Below are 23394 nucleotides of genomic sequence, written 5' to 3' on the forward strand. Positions count from 1 at the left end.
TACCTTTTTCAGGTTTAATACTTAATACGTGTACAAAATATTGGATTAAGAAACTCTGCAGCCAAGGTTAGTGCACAGTCATTAGTAGAAATGTGCGGCGGGCACTTTTCGTGTATTGTGTTTTGGTTTTGGTTCTGGTTCCATGCTCGTGTTTTGGATCTGGTTTGGTTTTGTCAAAACCACCCTTTCGTGTTTTGGTTTTGGATCTGGATAATTTTTGAAAAAAACATAAAAACAGCTAAAATCACAGAATTTGTGGGTAATTGTGATCCTATGGTATTATTAACCTCAATGACATTAATTTCCACTCATTTCCAGTCTATTCTGAACACCTCAAACCTCACAATATTGTTTTTAGGCCAAACGGTTGCACCGAGGTGGCTGAATGACTAAGCTAAGCGACACAAGTGTGTGGCACAAATACCTGGCCCATCTACGAGTGGCACTGCAGTGGCAGACATGATGGCACTATTCAAAAACTAGGCCCCAAACAGCACATGATGCAAAGAAGAAAAAGAGGTGCAATGAAGTAGCTGTATGACTAAGCTAAGCGACACAAGTGTGTGACATAAGCACCTGGCCCATCTAGGAGTGGCACTGCAGTGGCAGACAGGATGGCACTTAAAAAAAATAGTCCCCAAACAGCACATCATGCAAAGAAGTAAAAGAGGTGCAGTGAGGTAGCTGTATGACTAAGCTAAGCGACAAGTGTGTGGCACAAACAACATGAGACATGTTGGAATTTCCCTAGATGTAATACACGCACAATATTGGTAGCACAGGAGAGTGTACCCCTACACCACACAGGGCAAACCAAAATTATTTGGATAATAATATAAGTAATGTACAGTATATAACCTTCTATTTGGAGTAAATAATATACATCACAGGACACCACCACTGGACTGATGCAGAACAATACAGCACCACTGGATTGGACTTATACGGCAGTACCCCTGGACTTGTACGGAAGTGTCAGACATGATGGCACTTTAAAAAACTAGTCCCCAAACAACACATCATGCAAAGAAGTAAAAGAGGTGCAATGAGGTTGCTGTATGACTAAGATAAGCGACACAAGTGTGCGGCACAAACACCTGGCCCATCTAGGAATGGCAATGCAGTGGCAGACAGGATGGCTCTTAAAAAAATAGTCCCCAAACAGCAAATCATGCAAAGAAGTAAAAGAGGTGCAATGAGGTAGATGTATGACTAAGCTAAGTGACACAAGTGTGTGGCACAAACACCTGGCCCATCTAGGAGTGGCACTGCATTCCCACTGCACTAATGGCAGATAACGGATGTACTTCTAACACCAGCATAGTTGTTATGGCCTCAGTAATCCGCTTTGCAACAGGGTATATATATACAGCAGTATCACTGGAATTATATGGCAGTACCACTGGACTTATACGGCAGTATCACTGGATTTATACGGCAGGACCACTGGACTGGATTTTTATGGCAGTATCACTGTACTGGATTTAAACAGCAGTATCAGTGGATTTATATGCCAGTATCACTGGAATTATACGGCAGTATCACTGGAATTATACAGCAGTATCACTGGAATTATACGCCGGTACCACTGTAATTATACGGTAGTATCACTGGATTTATACGGCAGTACCACTTGACATATACGGCAGTATCACTGGACTGGATTTATCTACCAGTACCACTGGATTTATATGGCATGACCACTGGACATATATGGTAGTGTCACTGGAATTATATTGCAGTACACCTGGACATATACGGCAGTGTCACTGGACTGCATTTATACGCCAGCACGACTGGAATTATACGCCAGTACCACTGGAATTATACAGCAGTATCACTGGAATTATACGACAGTACCACTGGAATTATACGGCAGTGCTACTGGACATATATGGCAATATGACTGGACTTATACGGCAGTATCACTGGACTGGATTTATATGCCAATATCACTGGAATTACTGTATAGGGCAGTGCCACTGGACATATACGTCAGTATCACTGGATTTATACAGCAGTACCGCTGGACATATACGGCAGTTTCACTTGACGTATACGGCGGTATCACTGGACATATATGGCAGTACCACTGGACATATACAGCAGCACAGGGACACCACCACTGGACTGATGCAGGATAACACAGAACCACTGCAATGGACTGGACTTATACAGCAGCACTGGACATATGGCAGCAGAGGACACCACCACTGTGACTGGACTGATGCAGCACAAGACACTACCACTGTACTGATGCAGGACAACACAGCACCACTGCAATGGACTGGACTTATACAGCAGCACTGGACATATGACATCAGAGGACACAACCACTGTGGCTGGACTAATGCAGCACAAGGCACTACCACTGTACTGATGCAGGACACTGAGGACAGAGACACGTCCTCTCTCTACACTCTCCAACGCCGGAGTGAAAATGGCGGTGACGCACGGCTCCTTATATGGAATCCAAACCCTGCGAGAATCCGACAGCGGGATGATGACTTTTTGCCTCGTTCTGGTTGCCGAGTCAGGTGGGAAAACCCGAGCCTGACTCGGATTCCGGATCAGGCAGTGAAGTCCGGTAGGTTTCGGTTCTCAGGGAACCGAATCTGCTCATCTCTAGTCATTAGTTAATCTGATGCAGCACAAAAACGTTAAAATGCAAGCATATTGGTTATGCTTCATGTTTTACCACTAGCTTTCTCCTGTGTATAGTATCAATATAAAAATCTGCAGTCTACAGTATATAGGGGGTCATTCCGAGTTAATCATAGCTGTGCTAAATTTAGCACAGCTATGATCAGGGACACAGACATGCGGGGGGACGCCCAGCACAGAGCTAGCCCACCCCCGCATGTATGTCCGGCTTTTTCCCCCGCACAAGTACAAAAGCATCACACAGTGGCGATGCTTTTGGACTAGAAGAGTAACTCCCGGCCAGTGCAGCTCCTGCGGCTGGCCGGGAGTTGCTCGTCGCTGCTCTTGGTCGCAGCGGCTGTGTGTGACGTCACGCAGCCGCTGCGGCCCACCCCCGAACGGTGTTGGCCCGGACCGCGCCCACGAAACAGCGCCCCTCCCACGTCCCTCGACCGCCTCTGCCTGTCAATCAGGCAGAGGCAATCGTAGCGCTCCGACGGCAATCGGACGTCTGGCATGCGCCGGCACACTGCGGCGCTGGCGCATGCACAGTTCTGACCCGATCGCACCGCTGCAATAAACTGTAGCGTGTGATCAGGTCAGAATGGTCCCCCTAATACATTTCTATAATGTTAGCAACTGGCCAGCAACTCACATAAGCTCTGTGGCGTTACCCTGTTATAGAATAGTAAGAGAGAGTAGCACTGCCAATCTAATGTATTTATTCTAGAGAGTAGAACAGCTACTGTAGCTTGATATTTACAGTATCACTTCTACATATGTCAAAGCAAAGAAATCTTAGAACTATGGCCCTCATTCCGAGTTGTTTGCTCGCAAGCTGCTTTTAGCAGATTTGCTCACGCTAAACCGCCGCCTACTGGGAGTGAATCTTAGCTTCTTAAAATTGCGAACGACGTATTCGCAATATTGCGATTACACCTCTCTTAGCAGTTTCTGAGTAGCTCCAGACTTACTCGGCATCTGCGATCAGTTCAGTGCTTGTCGTTCCTGGTTTGACGTCACAAACACACCCAGCGTTCGCCCAGACACTCCTCCGTTTCTCCAGCCACTCCCGCATTTTTCCCAGAAACGGTAGCGTTTTTCCGCACACACCCATAAAACGGCCAGTTTCCGCCCAGTAACACCCACTTCCTGTCAATCACACTACGATCACCAGAATGATGAAAAAGCCGTGAGTAAAATTCCTAACTGCATAGCAAATTTACTTGGCGCAGTCGCACTGCGGACATTGCGCATGCGCACTAAGCGGAAAATCGCTGCGATGCGAAAAAAAATACCGAGCGAACAACTCGGAATGACCCCCTATGTTTCGTTCTAGCAGCACACATTAATTAAAATGTACACATAGGATTTAAGAAAAGTCTATCTATGTATACATGGAATTACTATTCTCATTATAATGTACATTACCTAGTGATGCACACAGGAGTACAATGGAAAATATTCTGGAGAATCTCTGAAAACTTTGTTATGCAGCTTCCCCAAATGAATATTCAACATATTATTTAATATGATGAATGACTATACTAAGCAGCACTTGTGGAATGATACCTGTTTCCAAGGGCACACTATTAGGCAAGTGGTACAGAGACAATTATACAGTTCATTTGCATGATGCGTTCACAATCCCGGACAGAACTGTGCAGCCTGCCTGACTTGTGTATGCATGGTCTGGATGGGACACAGACGTGAGACAGCAATAAACTGGTTCTGCTTAATTAGTATCTGACTGTGTACCTAAGCTTGTCTTGGGGGCCCCACAATTCCTAATCCATCCCTATATATATATATATATATATATATATATATATATATATATATATATATATATATATAATATATATATAATCAGGCAATGTATGCACTGGCATTAGCACTGATGCAGGAATACATACAATTCCCCGGCAGGTGGGATGCCGGCTGTCATGATCCCGATTCTGGATATGTTCCTCAGGTAAAAAATTGAGGATTTGATTGTGGCTGATATAACTGATGTTTAAGTGTCAAGTCACCATCCAGGACAATGCCAATATTCTGTACATGATCAGTGTTTTGTAATGTTGAACCCACAAGTGTAAGTTCAGTTGGTTGGCTATGCTGCAGTCTTGTTGTTAAAGAAAAACAATTATTATAGATGTGGGACAGACTTTCATAGAATTATGGTAATGTACAAACAATATGGGCAGTTTAATATTTCACTCATTGCTTGAATAAAATAATATACTAGCATACCTCCCAACATGACCCTCTCCAGGAGGGACACAATGCTCTGCTTCTGGATTTTTTTCTCAATGAATGATTATCTGCACCTGTGTTGAACAGGTTAATGGATAAGAAAGGTGTTTCAGCACAGGTGATGGCAATCATAAATTAAGAGAAAAATCCAGCAGCAGAGCATTCTGTCCCTCCTGGAGAGGGTCATGTTGGGAGGTATGCAGTCTAGCTGCGTCACTTCTGTTTGCTCCTCCGTGCATGTGAAGACACCCGTCCCAGATCCAGGTGACAGAGAGCCTTGCTTTACGCTGAAACACCTTTTTTATCCATTAACCTGTTCAAAACAGGTGCCGGCAATCACAAATTATGAGAAAAGTCCAGGAGCAGAGCATTCTGTCCCTCCTGGAGAGGGTCATGTTGGGAGGTATGTACTAGAGCTGTTCTGGTATACACCCATGATCCCCTAAGTGTTCTATTTATGATTAACATAGGTGAGTGATAGGAAATTATTTAAGATATATATATTTACAAACCAAATATTCACTAAAGCATAGCAACCAATCAGGCCCTTTCTTTCATTGTCTAACTTATGCAATACAGAGTAAAAGCAGCTTATACTGCATGAGCGCTAATTTTCTATCCATAGTTATAAAAATGACAGTGTAGCTTCTTTAAATGTTTTCTTTTTTTTACATGTTAGAACATATTTAACTATAATCTAGTTTTACACAAATTTTAAACAGTGTGTACTTTCTTTTTCACTGGGTTGTAAGTGAATTGTACATAAATGAGCCATAAACACAATAGTTACAGTATTTAGATAACTGTAATGTTGAAATGGACAGTATATCAACAATCAGTATGTAGACAGTCAAAATATCGACAGTGTCAAAATGTTGACAGTCAATATGTCGCCAGTCATTATAAAATAACACAGCCAATAATGGCCAATCAGCTTCAAGCCGTTTTCTCAAATATCTTGCCACATCACCAGTATATGTTGATTCATGGTCGATTTTCAGTGGGCAAATTGTTCCTGTCATTGTGTTATTCTCAACTGGTGTTTTACTCGCATATGTATAAGGAAATGTTCTATAATATTTACCACAATGGGAATCTTTCTCCCCACCGCAGGTTTGTGATGGCATCGTCTGACACTGATAGCTGCCCTAATGTGCTGCGTCCAATGCCACTTTTGTCCATCATATGTGGGATTGTCCCTTGACATGGCAATTTTGGACATCGGTTAACTGATTTGCTTGTACTTATGTGCATCTGGAAAGTTTTCGCAGCGCTTCACTGTTTCCACATTTTGTTATGTTCCCTCTAAATTTTACACACAATACCCCATAATGACAATGTGAAAAAAGTGTTTTGTGATTTTTTTAAATTTATTAAAAATAAAAAACTAAGAAATCACATGTACATAAGTATTCACAGCCTTTGCCATGAAGCTCAAAATTGAGCTCAGGTGCATTCTGTTTCCACTGATCATCCTTAAGGTGTTCCTAAAGCTTAATTGGAGTCCACCTGTGGTAAATTAAGTTGGTTGGACATGATTTGGAAAGGCACACAACTGTCTATATAAGGTCCCACACTTGACAGCCTTTGCTCAATACTTTGTTGATGCACCTTTGGCAGCAATTACAGTCTCAAGTCTTTTTGAAAATGATGCCACAAGCTTGGCACACAAATTTTTGGGCAGTTTCGCCCATTCCTCTTTGCAGCACCTCTCAAGCTACATCAGGTTGGATGGGAAACATCGGTGCACAGCCATTTTCAGATCTCTCCGGATTCAAGTCTGTGCTCTGGCTGGGCCACTCAAGGACATTCACTGAGTTGACCTGAAGCCACTCCTTTGATATCTTGGCTGTATGCTTAGGGTCGTTGTTCTGCTGAAAGATGAACTGTCACCCCAGTCTCATTGCTGCACACATCTTTACCTCTATCCTGACTAGTCTCCCAGTTCCTGCCACTGAAAAGCATCCCCACAGCATGATGCTGCCGCCACCATGCTTCACTGTAGGGATGGTATTGGCCTGGTGATGAGCAGTGCCTGGTTTCCTCCAAACATGACGCCTGGCATTCACGCCAAAGAGTTCAATCTTTGTCTCATCAGGCCAGATCATTTTGTTTCTCATGATCTAGGAGTCCTTCAGGTTCATTTTGGCAAACTCCAGGTGGGCTACCATGTTCTTTTTACTAAGTAGTGGCTTCCGTCTAGCCACTTTACCGTGCAGGCCTGATTGGTGGATTGCTGCAGAGATGGTTGTCCTCCTGGATGGTTCTCCTCTCTCCACAGAGGAATGCTGTAGCTCTGAGAGAGTGACCATCGGGATCTTGGTCACCTCCCTGACTAGGGCCCTTCTCCCCCAATCGCTCAGTTTAGATGGTCCAGCTCTAGGAAGAGTCGTGGTGGTTCCGAACTTCTTCCATATATGGATGATTGAGGCCACTGTGCTCATTGGGACCTTCAAAGTAGCAGATCATTTTCTGTACCTTCCCCAGATTTGTGCCTCAAGAGAATCCTGTCTCGGAGATCTACAGACAATTCCTTTGACTTTATACTTGCTTTGTGCTCAGACATGCACTATCAAGTGTGGGACCTTATATAGACAGGTGTGTGCCTTTCCAAATCATGTCCAATCAACTGAATTTTCCACAGGTAGACTCCAATTAAGCTGTAGAAACATCTCAAGGATGATCAGTGGAAATAGGATGACCCTGAGCTCAATTTTGAGCTTCATGGCAAAGGCTGTTTATACTTATGCACACGTGATTTCTTAGTATTTTATTATTAATAAATTAGCAAAAATAACTTTTTCACATTTTCATTATGGAGTATTGTGTGTAGAATATTGAGGGGAAAAAATTAATTTATTCCATTTTGGAATAAGCCTGTAACAAAATGTCGAAAAAGTGAAGTGCTGTGAATACTTTCTGGATGCACTGTATCTAATGAGTTACCCTCCACTATCGGCGGAATGTGCTATACTGGGCATTTTGCCTCCGATTTTCCAAGCACTGGGCGAAAGTAAATTATTGTTACTGGTAATTTCAGTGGTTGCACGCAAGTGCATACTACAAAAGTGGGCCAACACACATCCACCTTCTCTCTCCTTATTTAGGAATAAGTTATACCATGCATTTCACATGGATTGGCTTGAAGCTACTATGCATAAAGAATCCAAAATGTCTGCCGTCTTTCAGCTGTGGGAAGGATTTATAGATTCCTTAACCCCTCAATGTCAAATATATAACTACTTCCGATATACATCTTGGTATGAGACACGTATTTTGTTGGGTGACACCCCCCCCCCCCCCGATTTCTTTGCCACCCTCAAGATAAATTATGCTCTGTATTTGGAGAATGGAACCTGGGCGAGAGGGGGAAGACTGCAAATCATGCCTAGGTGGGGGTACTGCATTCTTTTTACTGATTTATAGTATTTGCATATTACTATTTTTCAAATGGTTTCTGTGGTTCCCTTTTGTATTGTTGCTTCCCTTAAAGTATTTATGTACTTATTATAATTTTGATCTTTGTCTTACCATGTGATATGTCATGTATATGCTCTGATGACTTAAGGCCCGTACACCCTGGTCGATATATCGGCCGTTCTCTTGAACGGCCGATACATCGCGGGACCGTCGGCCAGTGTGTACGGGCGATACGTCTGTGAACTCCGTTGTTCACAGACGTATTGCGTCGGCTGCGCAGCACAGCCGACGGCCAATATATCTAACGATATATTGGCGCGTCGCTGTGTGTGTACGGGGCGGTCGTCCGACCGCCCGTACACATGCTGCGGCGGCCGGTGATGATTGACAGGTGAACTGGGCGGGCGCCCGCCAGCCCAGTTCATGACGTCAGTCCCCCGACGGATCGGGCAGTGTGTATGCACAGCACACTGCCCGATCCGTACATAGATATATCTGCAGATCAATTGATCTGCAGATATATCTACTAGTGTGTACCCACCTTTAAGAAATGGAAAATAATAAATAAATAAATAAATAATATACCCACTGCCAAAAGCTGGGGTCTCAAGGTGGGTACACACTAACAGATATATCTGCAGATCAATTGATCTGCAGATATATCTATGGACGGATCGAGCAGTGTGTTCAGCATACACACTGCTCGATCCGTCGGGGACTGACTTCATGAACTGGGCGGGCATGTACACATGCCCGCCCAGTTCACCTGTCAATCACCGCCGGCCGCCGCAGCATGTGTACGGGCGGTCGGCCGACCGCCCCGTACACACACAGCGACGCGCCAATATATCGGTAGATATATTGGCCGTCGGCTGTGCTGCGCGGCCGACGCAATACGTCTGTGAACGACGGAGTTCACAGACGTATCGGCCGTACACACTGGCCGACGGTCCCGCGATATATCGGCCGTTCAGGAGAACGGCCGATATATCGACCAGTGTGTACGGGCCTTCAGACTGCTAATAGCCGGTGTCTCAGATGCTATGCTAGGAGCAGCTAAATAGTTATACTTAAACAGAAACATGTGTAGGGTCCCCCCAAAATCAATAACCAGCCCCAGATCTCTCAGCCTGCCCTGGTATTGGAAAATTGGGTGGAAAAACAGCATGGGGTTCCCCTTATTTTCCAATAACCAGCACCGGGCTGAACCAGCCAGGGGGATAACGCTATAGCAGGGAGACACATGCATGGTATGCCCAGGCATAATATTATCCAGCCCCAAACTGGTCAACCCAGGGCTGGAATACCTCACAAATTTGGGACCCCCCAATAAATGGGGACCCTCTAAGCAGAGGACAACCAGTATTGTACAACATATAGCAGTGTTTTTTTATGTATTGTGCCTGTTGACATTATGACTGATGACTTTTTAACTGTTGTCTATATTTTGGTTGTCAACCTTATGACTGATGATATTTTTACTGTCGACATTTCTTTTTTCATTGTTGACTTTTTTTAACAACATTATTTTTTATTGTTTTTTTCCTTACATGTAGGGAGTAAAAATAAATAAATAAAAGGGGATGGGGGAGGTTAGCAAGCAATCAGTATTTATACATATTATTTGCTACAGGTTTATTTGCATTCAAAATTAATTGATTAGCAGTACATCTTCAGAGCTTTTAACAAACTTCATTCAGAAGCTTAATATCATTTTAGGAAACTGTTTCATATGTGTTACTTTTAGCAATTATCTAGTATACCCTGCTCCGATCCTCAAGCCTTGTCTCAGTTGGGTTGGATAGCGCTCCTTGTAGCTGCACTACCTTCTGTTCTAGAGCCATTAGAGCTTTCTCTATCATTTATATATGCCAACCAAAATTAACACTTTCTTGTTATTGCAGCAGAATGAGGGGAGGCTTGATAAAATATGTATATCCAGGGGTGTTTTAAGAGAGGAGGAGGCCCGTGTGCAGCCTTCTGCTTCAGGGGCCCCCTCCTCTCTGACTGATGCACAGGATTTAATACTTACCTCTCCGAAGTCCCCCGGCGGTGCCATCCTTCTCTGCGGCAGCAGCAATAGAGTCTGAGAACAGACCCTATTGCGCATGCGCAAACCTCCGGGAACACGGCAAGGCGCCCATTTTCCTGTAGATTTTACTAATGTGCATGCATGAAACTCTAGAAACATGGCTGCCGTGCTATCTTTCCGGAGTTTTCAGCAGGCACAATAGAGTTTGTTCCCCCTAGTGTTCAAACTCTATTGCGCTGCCGAAAATGGATGGCCTCGACGGGGGACTTCAGAGAGGTAAATATTAAGCAAATGGGTGCAGTGTGTGCAGGGTTGGCCCCCCTGGATCCTGGGGGCCCGTGTGCCTTTCACACACTGCACCCATTATAGAAACACCAATGCGTATGTTTCCGATTCGTAGTTCTGCTGTATCTTATCAATTACTTTTGATACAGTGGGTGGAATATGAGATTTCCATCTCTGGGCTAGGGTCGTCCTGGCTGCCCCATCAGGTATCTCTCTTTTAGAAATAATTTAAGGAGCCCAATTTAACAAAGCGAGAATCAGGTTCGAATTAACAGTTTTCTGCAGCACTTTAGATATTAAGTCAAAAACATCTATCCAAATATTACACAATACCAGACATTCCTAGAATATATGGAATAATGGGGCAGATGTATTAACCTGGAGAATGGATAAAGACGTGATGAAGCAGTGATAAGTGTAAGGTGATAACGCACCAGCCAATCATTACAGATTTGAAAAATGACAGTTGGGAGCTGATTGGCTGGTATGTTATCATCTTGCACTTATCACTGTTCTATCACTTCTTTATCCCTTCTCCAGGCTTATTACATCTGCCCCAATGTTCCTTACTCTATGCACTGCCTCCACCAATATTTTGAGCAAGAGGACCAGATTTCTCAATGGTTTGTAAGCTAGAGCTACAGGCAGCATTAGCAAAGATCTTTTCCCATTGTAATGGGGTAAATGCACACTTCAGATCTGTGTCCCATCTAAGTTGGGAACGGGAATTAATAGTGGTCTTAATTGTATGTGTTAGTGTTTAAGGAAAAAGTTTTTGTGGGAACCGCACCAGTCTTAAATTAACAAATAATGTCCTTGAAAAAATAAGATTTTACTCACCGGTAAATCTATTTCTCGTAGTCCGTAGTGGATGCTGGGGACTCCGTAAGGACCATGGGGAATAGCGGCTCCGCAGGAGACTGGGCACAGCTAAGAAAGATTTAGGACTACCTGGTGTGCACTGGCTCCTCCCACTATGACCCTCCTCCAGACCTCAGTTAGGATACTGTGCCCGGAAGAGCTGACACAATAAGGAAGGATTTTGAATCCCGGGTAAGACTCATACCAGCCACACCAATCACACCGTATAACTCGTGATATGATACCCAGTTAACAGTATGAACATAACAGAGCCTCTCAACAGATGGCTCAACAATAACCCTTTTAGTTAACGATAACTATATACAAGTATTGCAGACAGTCCGCACTTGGGACGGGCGCCCAGCATCCACTACGGACTACGAGAAATAGATTTACCGGTGAGTAAAATCTTATTTTCTCTGACGTCCTAGTGGATGCTGGGGACTCCGTAAGGACCATGGGGATTATACCAAAGCTCCCAAACGGGCGGGAGAGTGCGGATGACACTGCAGCACCGAATGAGAGAACTCAAGGTCCTCCTCAGCCAGGGTATCAAATTTGTAGAATTTTGCAAACGTGTTTGCCCCTGACCAAGTAGCAGCTCGGCAAAGTTGTAAAGCCGAGACCCCTCGGGCAGCCGCCCAAGAAGAGCCCACTTTCCTCGTGGAATGGGCTTTTACAGATTTAGGGTGCGGCAGTCCAGCCGCAGAATGTGCAAGTTGAATGGTGCTACAGATCCAGCGAGCAATCGTCTGCTTAGAAGCAGGAGCACCCAGCTTGTTGGGTGCATACAGGATAAATAGCGAGTCAGTCTTCCTGACTCCAGCTGTCCTGGAAACATATACTTTTCAGGGCCCTGACTACGTCCAGTAACTTGGAATCCTCCAAGTCCCAAGTAGCCGCAGGCACCACAATAGGTTGGTTCACATGAAAAACTGATACCACCTTAGGAAGGAATTGGGAACGAGTCCTCAATTCCGCCTTTCCCATATAAAATACAGATAAGGGCTTTTGTATGACAAAACCGCCAATTCTGATACACGCCTGGCCGACGCCAAGGCCCACAGAATGACCACTTTCCACGTGAGGTATTATAGCTCCACGGATTTAAGTGGCTCAACCCAATGCGACTTCAGGAAATCCAACACCACGTTGAGATCCCACGGTGCCACTGGAGGCACAAACGGGGGCTGACTATGCAGCACTCCCTTAACAAAAGTCTGAACTTCAGGCAGTGAAGCCAGTTCCATTTTGGAAGAAAATCGATAGAGCCGAAATCTGGACCTTAATGGAACCCAATTGTAGGCCCATAGTCACCTCTGACTGTAGGAAGTGCAGAAATCGACCTAGCTGAAATTTCTCCTTTGGGGCCTTCCTGGCCTCACAGTACGCAACATATTTCCGCCATATGCGGTGATAATGGTTAGCGTTCACTTCTTTCCTAGCTTTAAATAGCGTAGGGATAACTTCCTCGAATTCCCTTTTCTTTCAGGATCCGGCGTTCAACCGCCATGCCGTCCAACGCAGCCGCGGTACGTCTTGGAACAGACAGGCCCCCTACTGCAGCAGGTCCTGTCTGAGCGGCAGAGGCCATGGGTCCTCTGAGATCATTTCTTGGAGTTCTGGTTACCAAGCTCTTCTTGGCCAACCCGGAACAATGAGTATATTTCTAACTCCTCTCCTTCTTATTATTCTCATTACCCTGGGTAAGAGAGGCAGAGAAGGGAACACATACACCGACTGGTACACCCACGGTGTTACCAGAGCGTCCACAGCTATCGCCTGAGGGTCCTTGACCTGGCGCAATATCTTTGTAACTTTTAGTTGAGGCGGGACGCCATCATGTCCACCTGTGGCCTTTCCCAACGGTGTACAATCATTTGGAAGACTTCTGGATGAAGTCCCCACTCTCCCGGGTGGAGGTCGTGTCTTCTGAGAAAGTCTGCTTCTCAGTTGTCCACTCCGGGAATGAACACTGCTGACCGTGCTAACACATGATTTTCCGCCCATCGGAGAATCCTTGTGGCTTCTGCCATCGCCATCCTGCTTCTTGTGCCGCCCTGTCATTTACATGAGCGACCGCCGTTATGTTGTCTGACTGGATCAGTACCGGCCGGTGTTGAAGCAGGGGTCTAGCCTGACTTAGGGCATTGTAAATGGCCCTTAGTTCCAGAATATTTATGTGTAGGGAAGTCTCCTGACTTTTCCATAGCCTTGGAAGTTTCTTCCCTGTGTGACTGCCCCCCAGCCTCGAAGGCTGGCATCCGTGGTCACCAGGACCCAGTCCTGTATGCCGAATCTGCGGCCCCCTAGAAGATGAGCACTCTGTAGCCACCACAACAGCGACACCCTGGCCCTTGGAGACAGGGTTATCCGCCGATGCGACCCGGACCACATGTCCAACAGATCCCACTGGAAAATCCTTGCATGGGACCTGGCGAATGGAATTTCTTCGTAAGAAGCTACCATCCTTCCCAGGGCTCGCGTGCATTGATGCACCGACACCTGTATACGTATTAGGAGGTCTCTGTCTAGAGACGACAACTCCTTGGACTTCTCCGGGAGAAACCCTTTTTATCCTGTTCTGTGTCCAGAACCATACTCAGGAACAGTAGACGCGTCGTAGGAACCAGCTGCGACTTTGGAATATTCAGAATCCAGCCGTGCTGTTGTAGCACTTCCCGAGATAGTGCTACTTCGCCGAACAACTGCTCCCTGTACCTCGCCTTTATAAGGAGATCGTCCAAGTACGGGATAATTATTTCGGCCATTACCTTGGTAAATACCTCGGTGCCGGGGACAGACCAACGGCAACGTCTGGAATTGGTAATGACAATCCTGTACCACAATTTTGAGGTACTCCTGGTGAAGAGGGTAAATAGGGACATGCAGGTAAGCATCCTTGATGTCCAGTGATACCATGAAATTCTCCAGGCTTGCAATAATCACCCTGAGCGATTTAATTTCGAACTTGAACCTTCGTATATAAGTGTTCAAGGCTTTCAATTTTAGAATGGGTCTCACCGAACCGTCTGGTTTCGGTACCACAACATTTTGGAATAGTAACCCCGGCCTTGTTGAAGGAGGGGTACCTTGATTTCACCTGCTGGAAGTACAGCTTGTGAATTGCCGCCAGTACTACCTTTCTCCGAGGGCAGCAGGCAAGGCTGATGTGAGGTAACGGCGAGGGGGAGTCGCCTCGAACTCCAGCCTGTATCCCTGTGATACTATTTGCAGAACCTAGGGATCCACCTGTGGGCAAACCCACTGGTCCCTGAAGTTCCCGAGACGCGCCCCTCCCGCTCCTGTCTCCACCTGTGGAGCCCCAACGTCATGCGGTGGACTCAGAGGAAGCGGGGGAAGATTTTTGATCCTGGGAACTGGCTGCTGGTGCAGCTTTTTCCTTCTTCCCTTGTCTCTGTGCAGAAAGGAAGCGCCTTTGACCCGCTTGCTTTTCTGAAGCCGAAAGGACTGTACCTGAAAATACGGTGCTTTCTTAGGCTGTGAGGAAACCTGAGGTAAAAAAATTTTCTTCCCAGCTGTTGCTGTGGATACGAGGTCCCAGAGACCATCCCCAAACAATTCCTCACCTTATATGGCAGAATCTCCATGTGCCTTTTATAGGCAGCATCACCTGTCCACTGCCGGGTTTCTAATACCCTCCTGGCAGAATGGACATTGCATTAATTCTGGATGCCAGCCAGCAAATATCCCTCTGTGCATCCTTTATATATAAGACGACGTCTTTACTATGCTCTATGTTAGCAAACTATTATCCCTGTCTTAGAGTATTAATATTATCTGACAGGGTATCAGACCACGCTGCAGCAGCACTATTTATCCTGAGGCAATTGCAGGTCTCAGTATATAACCTAAGTGTGTATATACAGACTTCAGGATAGCCTCCTGCTTTTTATCAGCAGGCTCCTTCAAGGTGGCCGTATCCTAAGACGGCAGTGCCACCTTTTTTGACAAACGTGTGAGCGCCTTATCCACCCTAAGGGATATCTCCCAACGTGACCTATCCTCTGGCGGGAAAGGGTACGCCATCAGTAACTTTTTAGAAATTACCAGTTTCTTATTGGGGGAACCCACGCTACTTTACACACTTCATTCATTCATCTGATGGGGGAACAAAACACTGGCTGCTTTTTCTCCCCAAAAATAAAACACCTTTTATGTGGTACTTGGGTTCATGTCAGAAATGCGTAACACATTTTTCATTGCCGAGATCATGTAACGGATGTTCCTAGTGGATTGTGTATATGTCTCAACCTCGTCGACACTGGAGTCAGACTCCGTGTCGACATCTGTGTCTGCCATCTGAGGTAACGGGCACTTTTTTGAGCCCCTGATGGCCTTTGAGACGCCTGGGCAGGCATGGGCTGAGAAGCCGGCTGTCCCACAGCTGTTTTACGTCATCCAGCCTTGTAAGGAGTTGACATTGTCGGTTAATACCTTCCACCTATCCATCCACTCTGGTGTCGGCCCCACAGGGGATAACATCCCATTTATCGGCCTCTGCTCCACCTCCACGTAACCTTCCTCATCCCACATGTCGACACAGCCGTACCGACACACAGCACACACACAGGGAATGTTCTGACTGAGGACAGGACCCCAAAAAGTCCTTTGGGGAGACAGAGAGAGAGTATGCCAGCACACACCAGAGCGCTATGTAATGCAGGGATTAACACTATAACTGAGTGATTTTTCCCCCAATAGCTGCTTGTATAAACAATATTGCGCCTAAATTTAGTGCCCCCCCCCTCTCTTTTTAACCCATTGAGCCTGAAAACTACAGGGGAGAGCCTGGGGAGCTGTCTTCCAGCTGCACTGTGAAGAGAAAATGGCGCCAGTGTGCTGAGGGAGATAGCTCCGCCCCTTTTTCGCTGACTTTTCTCCCGCTTTTTTATGGATTCTGGCAGGGGTATTTATCACATATATAGCCTCTGGGGCTATATATTGTGATATATTTGCCAGCCAAGGTGTTTTTATTGCTGCTCAGGGCGCCCCCCCCAGCGCCCTGCACCCTCAGTGACCGGAGTGTGAAGTGTGTATGAGGAGCAATGGCGCACAGCTGCAGTGCTGTGTCTTGGTGAAGACTGATGTCTTCTGCCGCCGATTTTCCGGACTCTTCTTGCTTCTGGCTCTGTAAGGGGGCCGGCGGCGCGGCTCTGGGACCGAACATCAATGGCCGGTTCCATGCGGTCGATCCCTCTGGAGCTAATGGTGTCCAGTAGCCTAAGAAGCCCAAGCTACCACCAGTTAGGTAGGTTCGCTTCTTCTCCCCTTAGTCCCTCGCTGCAGTGAGTCTGTTGCCAGCAGATCTCACTGTAAAATAAAAAACCTAAAATATACTTTCTCTCTAGGAGCTCAGGAGAGCCCCTAGTGTGCATCCAGCTCAGCCGGGCACAGGATTCTAACTGAGGTCTGGAGGAGGGTCATAGTGGGAGGAGCCAGTGCACACCAGGTAGTCCTAAATCTTTCTTAGCTGTGCCCAGTCTCCTGCGAAGCCGCTATTCCCCATGGTCCTTACGGAGTCCCCAGCATCCACTAGGACGTCAGAGAAACTGAATTAGTATCACAGAATTACTTCTAAATATAGCAACCATGCCCTTGGGGATTAACTATCCTTTTGCATGTGTGTGTTGCTTTCAGTGGTGCTCGCTCGAGTCAAAAAATGTCAGAAAAAATACAAAAAAAAAGAGAATTGGAAAGTGAACTCCTGTTTGGGAGCACTCTAATTCAGAGGAATTGGTATATTATATTCAATGCTGATAAAATCATACCTTTATTAAATTTTTGTTAAAACTAAATTGTTGGAGTCACTTATGTGTAAATCAATAAATTTGCGAAACTATAATAACAATTTATATTATTAGTGGTATAAATACCACAATATATGAGGGCCGGAAATTGATATCTATGACCAATTAAATATGTTATCACACAGTTCCTCATTTGTTATATGACCATCATTTGTTCTGCAGATGTCCAATTAGGAAATTTCTGTCACAGAAAATTAAATCATTGGTCATATGAATCAGAGTACCAAATGGTGTTATTGCGAGTGATGCACAATTAGGCAGAACAATTTCTTGCAGTGCCAGGGTGTTCCAAGGTGGTCTCCCATCCAAGTACTAACCCGGCCCTCCACTGCTTAGCTTCCAAGATCAGAGGAGATTGGGCATCTCCAGTGGGGAATGTCCGCAAATATTAGGCTTGCCTGTCTTATCACTCTATACGGCAACCACTCTATACGGCAACCACTGTCTTATCACTCTATACGGCAACCACTGGATATCCACAATAATGCGGGTTGAAAAAACATGTAAAATCAATACCATAAATATGAGACTGTCTAATTCTCTATTAGGTGAACATGTAACACATTGACCATAGAAAAACAATACGGGTAAGATGGAGGTTTATTATGTGGAAAAACTCATAAATGCCACATGCCATCCAAAACAAGGTATTCCTTGTACCCAACACTAAACAGTTAAATCACCAGTGTGGCCATTAAGATCTTTGGATATCGTGTATCTATGTGCCAGGTATAGTTACTCAGCACGTATATTCCTGCAAGTATAGCGGGAATCAATCAGTGATACATGAAGGGGCGGCAATTGTGGCACTGTTAAAGTGCTTTGTGCTGTATGTGCAGCGTAAGCAATTATAGCGAGGTATATCCGCATGTGCTGTAATGCCCCTTGTTCTCACTGAAGTTGCTTACTCACAACACTTGTAAATATACCCTGGAGCTAGCCATGCCTTAATTGTATGAAAAAAAGTTTATACAGTGCCCACTGGCAGATACACTGTAAGAGAAAAATGAGCCTAATTGCAACATATAATATCTCTAATATATAATCACAATGAGAAATTATTCAGTGATATATATATATATATATATATATATATATATATATATAGGCTAATATTGTCAAAATTATAATAAGAGAATCAAATGGTAATCTACTCATCAATGTTAAATGACAGTATTTTTATCCAATTTCCAGCATATTCTGGAAAAGCCTGTGTATAAACAGACACTGGGATATAGAGAAAAAGGATTTCTGTGGCTACAAAGGGTATCTTATATCTACCACGTGACCCAAACTATAATCATAGAACCAAATAATGCCACAATATTACCTCTTATGCTACAACAAGAATAATATATGGACAGGCAATCCCAAATAGTGAAATAACGATCTGTCACCCTTACATAAATCAAGTGTGGGAGCTAGATGTAATTAGCAATGCATATGGTTATCATATAACTATTGGGGTAGTTTATACAATACCCAAACCGAGTGAGCCCACATCGGTTTAAGTGAGATGCCTGTGTTCTGTGTTCCTAGTTTCCGGATATCAGAGGTACTTGTAGTTTCCGTAACAACTGCCTGGTATAGCAGGGTGCCGCTGATCATCCCGCTTCCGGCCGTGTATGAGCTCTGGGAGTGCAGTAGCGTGTGGCCAAGGTCTGGCTCCAAGTGTATAGTAGTGTGTGGCCGTTGCCTGGTGATAGTCTTGGGATTCCGGCTCTTTCGATCACGTGTGCGCACCACGTGATCGCCGAGGTCCTGACGTACATTTCGCAGGGTGAGCTTGATCACAGGACATGATGTCATTTCTATGAGTTTCAACTTTAAAGGACGGTACTGGTTGCAAATTGGATGTCCAGTTTTGATAGACACTTTCTCCACCAGTCCTAATATTCTTCCAATATGTCAACTTGGATTGTAGATACTTGTTGGATTGGCAGCATCTCGGACCAATCATATTTAATCATGATTTGTTGGCTATTTATAATAATCATTTATATGCCAGATACCTTATTATGTTACTTAAATATTGAGGACAGTTAAGGTGAAAGTTTTATAAAAAGGTATTGCAGTGACAAAACGGGTTTTGACAAATTTATATTTATTTGTTAAATAAAATGGTATTTTAGAGCGTATCTGAGTGACAGCTATTTTATTAATTAATAAAATGAGTAATAATAAATAAATATGAATATTTTTTAATAAATATAATATATAAGATTGTGTATGATTTATATAAATAATATTTAAAAATAAAGGTTTTATATTATGATTATCTAAATATTAGTATTATATAGAATTTTTTGCAGAAGTGATAATATGAGTGGGGGATCTAGTGCATAATAATAGATAATTGTTAATATGAAATTATGTGTATAAGTGATAAAGTGTGAATGTATGGTGAAATTATATAATCAGAGGGCAATGTGCTAAAAGACATGAAAAATAAAAAGCGTGTGAATACAAGAAGAGCCCATTGTGAAACCAGAGTATTGTGGTATGTGTTTTGGTTAATATGATGTGAACGAAATTTCATAAGTGATTGTCATCTATGAGTTGTGAAATATTTGTGTAAATTCCCCTTGCCTATAAACTGATTGGCAAATGCTGATTAAAGTGCTGTCATTAGTTATTAAAGTAAATATATTTTGTTAGTGCTGTGCATAGTGTATATTTGAAAATTATACATAAATGTATTAAAAATTAATTTGGTTATATAAATACTTACAACATATGAAAACATACATGTAAAGATGTGGGAACCATTGTCGGACTGAATATGAGAAATTGGTTGCTGAGAGGAGGTTATTCATAAAGATTATTGCTTGTGGGAGTTAGATGGTCAGTTCAAATACACCCCAGAGTTTATATTTTCATTCATACCAGCTGGGTGTATGGATCCAATCTTGAAAATCCATTCACTCTCTTTTCTCAATAAATTGTCGGTTAGATTTCCTCCTCGTATTCCAAGCCTGATCCTTTCCAAGCCGAAGACTTTGAGCTCTTCCCATCTACTCCCATGGTAAGTATAAAAATGACGGGCAACTGATATCAGTTGCTTCATTTTTGGCTTTTCTGAGATGGCGTTGCGAATAGATCCTATATGTTCTAAAATGCGCTGTTTGAAAGGGCGAGTTGTCATGCCGATGTATTTTAAGTTGCAACTACATTTAAGGCAGTAAATAACGCCTTCAGTTTGACAGCTCATATAGTCTAAGATTTGTATTTTTTCCCATACTTGTCTTCTATTTCTTTCGTTGGGTCAATGTATTTGCAGGCTTTGCATTTGCCGCAGGGGTATGTTCCATTGATTATTGTTTTTTTATTGGGAAATTTCTGGAAATGACTCTGTACACGTTGATCTTTAAGATTTTTGGATCTGCACCAACTCATGGAGACCTGGGACCAAGTTTCTTGGATAGGGTGGAGTCTGCATGTAAAATATGCCAATGCTTTTGTATCGCTTCGTTAATTTTTCTCCATTCTTGGCAGAAATTACCGACAAAGCGGATAGTATTGTCAGCGCTTGTTCTATTTTGATCTTTATTGAAGTTGATATCCTCTCTCTTCATGATTTTGACTGATCTCATACTTTTCGTTACTGAGGTGTTACTATATCCTCTATTGCGTAATCTCTGCGCCAGTTCCGTACTCTGTGTTAAAAATGTCTTATTCTCCGAACAATTTCTACGAAGACGGAGAAATTCCCCTTTGTGTATATTCTCTATGGTAGGGGGAAAGTGAGAACTGGTTTGATGTAGTAATGTGTTCGTTGCTGTACTCTTGCGGTATAAACTTGTGGCAATCATTCCATCTGGGTTTTTATAGATCATTAGATCTAAAAATGGTAATTCTGAAAGTGCTGACAATACTATCCGCTTTGTCGGTAATTTCTGCCAAGAATGGAGAAAAATTAACGAAGCGATACAAAAGCATTGTCATATTTTACATGCAGACTCCACCCTATCCAAGAAACTTGGTACCAAGGTCTCCATGAATTGGCGCAGATCCAAAAATCTTAAAGATCGACTTGTACAGAGTCATTTCCAGAAATTTCCCAATAAAAAATGAATAATCAATGGAACATACCCCTGCGGCAAATGCAAAGCCTGCAAATACATTGACCCAAAGAAAGAAATAGAAGACAAGTAAGGGAAAAAATACAAATCTTAGATTATATGAACTGTCAAACTGAAGGTGTTATTTACTGCCTTAAATGTAGTTCCAACTTAAAATACATCGGCATGACAACTCGCCTTTTCAAACAGCGCATTTTAGAACATATAGGATCTATTCGCAACGCCATCTCAGATAAGGAAAAAATGAAGCAACTGACATTGCTTGCCCATCATTTTTATACTTACCATGGGAGTAGATGGGAAGAGCTCAAAGTCTTCGACTTGGAAAGGATCAGGCTTGAAATACGAGGAGGAAATCTAACCGACAATTTATTGAGAAAAGAGAGTGAATGGATTTTCAAGATTGGATCCATACACCCAGCTGGTATGAATGAAAATATAAACTCTGGGGTGTATTTGAACTGACATTCTAACTCCCACCAGCAATAATCTTTATGAATAACCTCCTCTCAGCAACCAATTTCTCATATTCAGTCCGACAATGGTTCCCACATCTTTACATGTATGTTTTCATATCCAAATTAATTTTGAATACATTTATGTATAATTTTCAAATCAACATTATGCACAGCACTAACAAAATATATTTATTTTAATAACTAATGACAGCACTTTAATCAGCATTTGCCAATCAGTTTATAGGCAAGGGGAATTTACACAAATATTTCACAACTCATAGATGACAATTTCTTAACAAATTTGGTTCACATCATATTAACCAAAACATATACCACAATATTCTGGTTTCACAATGGGCTCTTTTTGTATTCACACGCTTTTTATTTTTCATGTCTTTTAGCACATTGCCCTCTGATTATATAATTTCACCATACATTCACACTTTATCACTTATACACATAATTTCATATTAACAATTATCTATTATTATGCACTAGATCCCCCACTCATATTATCACTTCTGCAATAAAATCTATATAATACTAATATTTAGATAATCATAATATAAAACCTTCATTTTTAAATATATTTAATTATATAAATCATACACAATCTTATATATTATTTATAATATTTATTAAAATATATTCATATTTATTTATTATTACTAATTTTATTAATTAATAAAATAGCTGTCATTCACATACGCTCTAAAATACAATTTTATTTAACAAATAAATATAATTTGTCAAAACCCACTTTGTCACCGCAATACCTTTTATAAAACGGTCACCTTAACTGTCCTCAATATTTAAGTAGCATAATAAGCTATCTGGCATAATAATGATTATTATAAATAGCCAACAAATCATGATTAAATATGATTGGTCCGAGATGCTGCCATTCCAACAAGTATCTTCAATCCAAGTTGACATATTGGAAGAATATTAGGACTGGTGGAGAAAGTGTCTATCAAAACTGGACATCCAATTAGCAACCAGTACCGTCCTTTAAAGTTGAAACTCATAGAAATGACATCATGTCATGTGATCAAGCTCACCCTGCGAAACGTACGTCAGGACCTCGGTGATCACGTGGTGCGCACACGTGATTGCAAGAGCCGGAATCCCGGGACTATCACCAGGCAATGGCCAAATGCTACTATACACTTGGAGCCAGACCTCGGCCACACGCTACTGCACTCCCGTAGCTCATACATGGCCGGAAGTGGGAAGATCAGCCGCACCCCGCTATACCAGGCAGTTGTTACGGTAACTACATGTACCTCTGATATCTGGAAACTAGGAACATAGAACACAGACATCTCACTTAAAGCGATGTGGGCTCACTTGGTTTGGGTATTGTATAAACTACCCCAATATTTATTTGATTACCATATGCATTGCTAATTACATCTAGCTTCTACCCTTGATTTATGTAAGGGTGACAGATCGTTATTTCACTATATGGGATTGCCTGTCCATATATTATTCTTGTTGTAGCACAAGAGGTAATATTGTGGCAT

General features: G+C 43.1%; 1 protein-coding gene and 1 pseudogene across 3 annotated transcripts in view; one reads left to right on the forward strand and one right to left on the reverse strand.

Moving 5' to 3' along the window:
* The window catches only part of LOC134909504 (probable cation-transporting ATPase 13A4), a 293601-nt gene that overhangs the window by 119290 nt on the left and 150917 nt on the right, over positions 1 to 23394 (forward strand). The window lies entirely within an intron of this gene.
* On the reverse strand, positions 17596 to 17715 carry LOC134911954 (5S ribosomal RNA; annotated as a pseudogene).

The sequence above is a fragment of the Pseudophryne corroboree genome, chromosome 4 (genome assembly GCF_028390025.1).
Source record: "Pseudophryne corroboree isolate aPseCor3 chromosome 4, aPseCor3.hap2, whole genome shotgun sequence".
Lineage (NCBI taxonomy): Eukaryota > Metazoa > Chordata > Amphibia > Anura > Myobatrachidae > Pseudophryne > Pseudophryne corroboree.